The sequence below is a fragment of the Magnolia sinica genome, chromosome 8 (assembly GCF_029962835.1).
Source record: "Magnolia sinica isolate HGM2019 chromosome 8, MsV1, whole genome shotgun sequence".
NCBI classification, from domain to species: Eukaryota; Viridiplantae; Streptophyta; class Magnoliopsida; order Magnoliales; family Magnoliaceae; genus Magnolia; species Magnolia sinica.
This window is the reverse complement of record NC_080580.1, coordinates 48729890-48738225: the sequence shown is the minus strand read 5'-3', so window position 1 is coordinate 48738225 and position 8336 is coordinate 48729890. Positions and strand designations below refer to the sequence as shown.

The following is an 8336-nucleotide window of genomic DNA, read 5'->3' as shown; positions in this document are numbered from 1 at the left end:
ATGAGCTTACCAGTATTTTTGCATTACTCTGATATTGCATACTTACATTTCTACCTTATGTAGACACTTTCACCACCCTCTAAGCTTTCTATAAGCTTATGCACGACATTTGCGTGCAGGTGACGCTAGGACATAGCTGAGCAAGAGCAAGAGCGTGCAGTTGAGCTTCCAAAGCCTTTTTGTTATCTATTGTATTTCCCCTTATGCATTGTACTTAAAGTTTTTTATTATAGTGGATATGTGGTGATGTTTCTTGTTGTTGTTGTTGTGGGTTTTGCTTATGGTTATGGTTCTTACGAGACAAATGTACATAAAAAATCCTCCTTGTAGGATTCCAGGATCGAAACCGAGTATATGGGTGCCGGGAGCCGAGAATGGGGTACTACGGAGGCTGTCGACACCAGATTCAGTGATCGAAAATTTTGTGAGCCCGGTTTCCGAGTTTGGGATATGACAAATGCCCTACTCATAGTGATGGTTATCCTTTAAGATTAACAATAATTCAAGAGATTCATAATAGTTATGTAAGGGTTCTGATATGTCCCATAGTCCACTAATACGAGGATAAGAATGTGTAAACAACCTACATGAGATGCAAGCCTAGTAAAGTATGTGGGGCTCATCATACATAGTGATCATCACAATGTGGACTACGATTTATAGAATACCCAGCTCGACCAGCATCCCATAATTACAGATATTCGCCGGCATGGCCAACGCTACCGTGGATTTACATGAACTCCTCAAGGCACACAACACATGAGTTAGGTGAATTACGTGACACGATTTGATCATGGATCGACTATTTATGACATCCAATCCTGAAAGTGATGTGACACTGAATTTGTGAATTACACACATCGATTTGTGCACCACTACCTAAAGGTCCATGGAATTACATGACGACCAAGAGGGTCTCTACCCAGAGCGCATTACGTCCATGATAGAATATCTGAATCACTAGTTGTGATACATCTTACACATCACTTGCACTTCTAGAAAGATAGATTAAATTATGAAGGTTCTGGAATATAAAGACACATGCCCAAGCCTTAAAGATAAATAGCACAAGACCAATATAATAAAAAAAGAGTGACAATGGTCAACTCAAATAGTAGTAATGGCCAACATAACAAATAGAAGAGTGACAATGGTCAACTCAATAAAAGAAGAGTAGCGATGGCTAACTCAACAAATAGAAGAGCGGCAACGGCCAATTCAATAATAAGGACAATGGCAAAGCCAACTCAAATATAGAGACGAGTGGCAAGGCCAACTCAATAAATTTGATAAGGCAAAGGCAAGACTTGTATCTAGGGCCCACATAAATTCATAAATTTCACATGTAACATCAAAATTCTCAAGGATGAGTAAATGATGATATTAACTAAATTAATTAATAGGATAATTTGCGGAAAACATATAAACATGAAAGGCAGGATAATTCATATTAGTAAAGGCATGAAAAGGTAGGATAATTCACATCATTAAGGCATGAAAAGGTAGGATAAAGATATCAACTTAAATTACTACAAGCTTAAAGGATAAAACCCTTACCTTTGGTTATCTCGCTTGTCTGTTTAGATGCTAGGAAACTTTACCGTCCAACTTTAACCTAATTCAGATATTTTGAACTTATTAAGATTAGGTAAGTCATGACATACGATAGTGTTAAATATAACTAGATTGAATGAAATCTAGTTGATATGCATTGCATCTGGAGACCGTGGACTTTGGTGTGATCTTCCACTGAGTCAGCTTAGATTATCACGGTGGAGTTCTCCACCACCATTGTTATGAAAAGAGAAAAGTGGAAGTTGTAAAGAAAAGAGAAAAGAAGGAAGGGAAAGGTTGGCCTTAAACCTGACGTGAGCAACAACTCACCTCTGTTTCCTCTCTTGCTCTTTCTTTCTTTCTCTCTTTCTTCCTCTTTCTTTCCCTTATGCTTGCAATGCCTAGACGTGTGTTACCTCTTATAAGAGTGCGGTGAGTCTTTTAGATTCTTCTGCGAAAGTTGTCGCAGATCTGTTTACACAACTCTGTTTTCTTGCACAACAAAGATAAGGGAGATGACCTGCGATAGAATCAAAATCGATGTGGTTCTTGATCAGAAACTTCCAATCTGACTTCTTAGGAGTGGTCAGAACCCTCCTTTCTTGGGTTTGGACGGCCTGGATTGAAGCCATGAGTCACAGGTGGACCATCTAACGTGCAGGGACGTCCGAGTTGTTCGGGAATTCCTGCCATTCGTGTCTGCTGCGAACGAATTTATCTTGTGTTACCAGTGGGGTTGGCGGGACCCACTTCTGATAGCTTTTGTAAGATCCATCCTGTTCATCACATTTGCAAGGTTACCTTCAGTTATGGTCTCAAATATGGGCCTGATCTAAGTCCTAAGTGGGTCACACATTGTGAAGGTGTGTGGGTGGTTTTCACTGTGAATGTCTTGCGGAAGTTGGATCGTTCGGGATCCCTTTCTATCGCCAGCGAAAGAGGTGTCGTTCCTGGTTCAACTGCTGGATCGGGTGAGGTCCACTTATGGTGTGCCTTTGGGAGATCCACACCCTTCATTAGCTTCCTCATGTCAAGTTGGCCCAAGAGGTGAAATATGGAGTAGATCTAAGCTTTTAGTGGGCCACAACATTTTTGGAAAGGTGGGTACTGTCCAACATGAAAACATTTATCAAAACATGTCACAAGGTACCGTGTTTGATGTGATATCATGTGGGGTCCACTCGTGATGTCCTTTGTGAGATCTACTCTGTTCATTGGTTTGGCAGGGCTATGTTAGCTAAGGGCCAGAATATGGGGTAATTCTAAGTCATAGGTGGGCCATACATTGTAACCATGTATTGGTGATAATTCACCGTGAAAGGAAACTTATGTAAACGAATTGCTTAATAGTTATACATGAGAATGCTTTTTAATTCCAATCTTACCCTTTTCTCTAATCTAAACTTCCACCATCCGTATCTCGCAACTTCACCCTCTAAACGAAGTGAAATTTGATGGGTGATCATTATTTTACATGCCCTCTCAACTGGTTAAATTCAGGCCCCGATCTATCAAGGATGACCAAGTTGCTCCTTTAGTGGCTAACACACCTCGTAATTCAAAATAACATTTGTACACCTCTGATTGACAAATTACCGAATAGTTTAGACCTAAACCTTAAGATCTTCATGTTAATCGATTTACCGTGATGTTCGTGTGGCCTGTTTGGCGGATCCAAACATGACAGATGGTCAGATTATTTGCTAAAAATAAGGTAACTTGATGGTTAATATTCTGATCATGTATGTAGGTAGATGTATGGTCAGTTTCGTAAATGGATGGTCATAACATGGGTTTCTAGAGTGATTAGGGGTATAGCATGTGTATCGTTAGATTAGAGTGTCTTGTTCACTTGTCTAAGTTTCTTAGATCGTAGTTCTGATGGTGGGCTAAGTATATTCATAGATGATGAACAAGATGAACAGATCAAAATCTTGATCTGATAAGTGTACAGACGGATGTAGAGGTTAAGTAGCTAGTTTACTACGATCTAAGGGCCGAAATTCGACATGTTGGGTTAATTTATGGTAATTAGGCATGATATAAAATTTCACATGAAATGGATCATGAGAACCATGTGATTTGGAATTCAGGAGTCTAGGTTAATGACATTTTCATAATTAGTGCCGATGTGAGAGTTTTGGGAAATTTAATGGTTCTACATGTTTGTAGGCATGTTTCCAAACAATTCTTACAAAAGGACTTATATCTAAATCATTATGTATAAGGAATTATTTACCAATTCATTTAAGGAAAGGTACACACGTCAAATCATATGATGGATGGTCTTGTCTCAAAATCCATAGTCAGATTGCTGGATTTATGAATGGAGATCATTTCCAACGGTTAGATTCATGTCAGGAAATAGATGTAAGGTTAGGATAGTTAGTTCTGTATCGTATACATGTATTACGTTAAATTTCTTGGTAACACTCGAGAACTTTCAATACTCGGGTATTGAAAAGTTCGGGGTGTTACAAATCGTCTATAGAATCTAGCGTGTCCTAAGAAGGATCACACGCAATGTATGCTCTTGGGTGGAGGTAGGCTAGAGATAAGATCAATTTTTGCCTTGTCTACCTCAATTCCCTAGGACGAAATTATGTGTCCAAGCAAAATTGCCTTAGAACCATGAAATGGAATTTCTCCCAATTCAGAACCAAATTCCTTTCATTGCATCGCTTCAGCACACATTTAAGATTTTCCAAACACTCGATGAAGGATGAACCAAAGACAAAGAAGTCCTCCATGAAGACCTCTAAATATTGCCCCACCATATCAGAAAAAATACTCAACAAGCATTGCTGAAAAGTGGCGGGGGCATTACATAGTTCGAATGATATCCTTCAGTAAGTAAAGGTGCCAAAGGGACATGTGAATGTTATCTTCTCTTGATCTTCAAGGGCAATCTCTACCTGATTGTACCCCGAGTATCCATCAAGGAAGCAATAGTAGGAGTGACCGGCTAGCCTTTCTAAAATTTGATCAATGAAGCGCAAAGGAAAGTGGTCCTTCCTTGTGACGGTATTTAACTTTCTATAGTTAATGCACATTCTCTAGTTGGTATGAGTTCATTGTCGGCATTGGCTACGATGGTGATTCCGAACTTCTTAGGAACTGCCTAAGTTAGACTCACCCATTAACTGTCGAATATAGGGTATATGATACCCACATCCAACAACTTAATTACCTCAGTCTTAACCACTTTTTTCGTATTTGGATTGAGTCGATGTTGTGGTTGTCGAGAGGCTTTCCCATTATCCTCAAGATGGATGCGGTGAGTACAAATCAAATGGTCAATTCCCTTGAGGTCTGCAATTGACCATCTAAGAGCTCTTTTATGCTCAATGAGAGTGGAAATGAGCACACTCTCTTGTTCTTTTTCAAGGTGGGAAGAGATCACCACCGGGTATGTCTCATCTTGACTTAAATAGACATATTTAAGATCGGTGTGCTATTCACAACCTCAAGTGTAAGGTCACGATGTAGAATAATTCGGTAAGACCAAAGTCCAATCCACATGGACTAAACTTGTACGTATTTTGAAAATAACTAGAACTAGAATTAGAAAAAGATCTAAATTGAAATCTGAATAATTGAGAGTAATGGTGAATAATGTTGATTAAAACTTATGAATTTAAAAGTGGAAACTAGAGTGCCAAGGATCCACTTGTAACTATCAAGATGCTACCTTACTTAATTCAAGGAACATAATTGGAATTGGAGTCTTATCCTATCCAATTGGAAGATAAAGCAATTTAAATCAAATTTGAACTTTTCATTAATTTAATTCTAAATGGAGGAGAATTGTGATGATTGGAAGGGATTCCATCACCCTACCATGCCCAGGGGACAATGGTGAACAATGGGATTTATCAATTTCACTATCTCAAAATAGGAAAAGAAGATATCCAAAGCTATCACAACATCTATTGTAATTTGAGTCACAATAAATCATTAAAAAAATGAAAATATTCCCTTACTATCAAACTAGAAATCAATGATGTTCAATAAGAACAAGAATCAAAGCAAAATAATCATCCAAACATGCTACAAGCTTCACCTCTTAGCTCTACCTAAGAGGTTTAGCCAACCATAGACATGATTAAAACCAAATATCTTAAACAAAGCATGAAAAATAAACTTGGGAAAAAGAAAAACTCTTTGGCGACTGCTCCACCCTTGTACTATGCTCCTTGAGATCTTTCCAAACCCTAGAAGATGCTTTGGAGCATCCTAGGGAGTCCTATTTATAGTTGTCGAACTCTGACTTTCGCACTGAGTTGGAAAAATCTAGAAACCGCCTCAAATTTACGCACTCTGTGTAGTTTTCCAAAATAAACTCGAAGTTTAAACTGCCTCAAATTTACGCACACTGCGCAGTTTTCCAAAATAGACTCAGAGTTTCAGAATATGCTTTTTCAGGATAATTTTAGGAATATGTTTGTTTTCAGGACAATTTCGGGATTGTTTTTCTTCACTTCAAATCTTTGATTCTCTTCATTCCTCACTTGGTTTTCTTGGATCTTTAGGACGTGAATTCTTCATTAATGACTTCCAAATCTTCAAATCTTCATTTAGTAATCTTTTGAGTATAAATCTTCCTTTTGACATCATTTCACCTTAAGCTATCAAAATCACCTCACACATGAAAACATGCATAATTAAATTGATTAAGCAATATCATGTTTATAAAACTAAGGTATAAATAGGGAGAAATATGTAATATTTCACACTCAATACGGGCAAAGGTCTTAGGTCAAGCTTTAGTGATTTAAGGTTAGACAGTAAAGACACTATATCGGTTTGGGGCAATTTTTCAAATTGTGGCCTCCACCAGTTAATTTCAAGTACCGGCATAGCATCAAGCAAGACATCTATCTCCCTAATCATGTCATCATCTAAATCAGGGGAGTGGGCCAAGCACATCTCTAGAGTGTTAGAGTATAGAGTCAGGAGTGCACTATCTTCCACGAAAGAATCGATCATGTTAATGTCGTGGGTATCGTCATCATCTTCTAGCTGTTTGTTCATGTTGAAAAAGATGTTGAGCTCCAATGTCATATTTTCAAAAGATAAATTCATAATTTCATTCTTCCAATTAATGATAGCATTTGATGTAGCAAGGAATGGGCGACCAAGAATGACAAGTATTTAAGAGCTCACTTCTATGATGAGTTGAGTATTGAGGACAGTAAAATCTACTAGATAGTAGAATTTATCAACTTGGACTAACACATTCTCAATCATCCATCTCCGTACATGAACTGAGCGATCGACAAGTTGTAATGTAGTCTGGGTGGGTTTTAATTCATCTTGCTTGAGGATGACACTCACTTTTTCTGTCAAAAAGATTTTCTTTTATATGTTTTGTCGTCTTTTGGTCGTACATAATCTTTTAGAAATTTGGCATATGAAAGGATTTGTTTAACGGCATCCAGTAGAGGGATATTGACTTTCACTTGCTTAAGTACCTCTAGAATATCTTGAGAGTTAGATAGAGGTTTTGGTGCAATCAACTATTAAGGGAATGACCCAATCAGCTTACTTTGAGGTTCTGGTTCTAACCCATGTGGAGCATTGGTAGGTTTATCATTCTCATATATTTCTGGGTCCTTAGGCTTTTCAGCCCTTACTGGAATAGATTTGTCAATTGTCTTCCTACTCCTAAGAGTGGTGATAGACTTAACCTGCTCCATCTGTTTTGAAGAGCTCGGGTCACTGATTTCGTATTGTTGTTTTGGGTTGGGGAGAGGCTGAGCCGGAAGGATCCCTTTCTCCCCAATCGATTTTTTTGTTTCAAGCCCTTGTATGGCCTTTGTAAGGTCTTAAAAGGCTTGCAACATACTCTGATTAAAAAGCTCTTATTTTTATATATGTTTTAAGACCAGATCCTCTTGAGGTTTCCTTTGATTCAAAAATTGGTTAAGGATCCCTTGAAGAGTAGCCGTTTGTCCGTTCCTCCAACTGAAGTTTGGATGGTTCCTCCAGCTTAAGTTATATGTATTTGAGGTGGGGCCACTGAAAGGTTTTTGGTAGTTGTTTACGACATTTGATTGCTCATTCAATATCTCTTAAAAAGCATGAATTGTTGGGCAATTCTTAGTTCTATGTATGTTACAAGCACAAATATCACAAACAACTTCCGCAATCTTTTTGGGCTCTACCTTCTTAAGTTCTATGACCTCGAATTTTCTTGTGAGTTTGGCCACTCTTACATTTATATCATCTTTCTCTTTTAGAACATAAATTCCTCCCCGTTCCTTTGATTGAGTAGGCTTAAAAGTGGTAATTCTTGAAGAGGTATCCCATGATTACACGTTTTCAGTAAGTTTATCAAAATAATCCTATGCATCATTGGCTTCCTTATTTATGAATTTCCCATTACACATTATCTCTACAAATTGGCACATAGGTGAGGTCAATCCCTTATAGAAAAATCTTATTATACGCCATGTTTCGTAGTCATGTTGTGGACATGAATTTATGAGATCCTTAAATCGCTCCCAACATTGGAAGAAGGTATCATCGTCTTTTTACGCAAATTCATGATTGCTTTCCTTAAGGTATTTTTTTTATGATAAGGGAAGAACTTTTTAAGGAACTCCCTTGTCATCTCAACCCACGTGCCAATGAACCTTGGTCTTAAGGAATGTAACCATGACTTAGCCTTTTCTTTTAAAAAGAAAGGAAATAATTTCAGTCTAACTGTGTCCTCAGACATGTTTAGGAAGTGTAATGTAAATATGATTTTATCGAACTCGTTCATACGCAAGTATAGA

The 8336-nt window shown here is 37.9% G+C and overlaps 1 non-coding gene across 1 annotated transcript; it reads left to right on the top strand.

The window, feature by feature from the left end:
- The first annotated feature begins 8016 nt into the window (after window positions 1-8016).
- LOC131254646 (small nucleolar RNA R71) lies at window positions 8017-8123 on the top strand. Its single transcript, XR_009175769.1, has one exon. It is a non-coding gene; the product is annotated as a small nucleolar RNA R71 (small nucleolar RNA).
- Window positions 8124-8336: the final 213 nt, after the last annotated feature.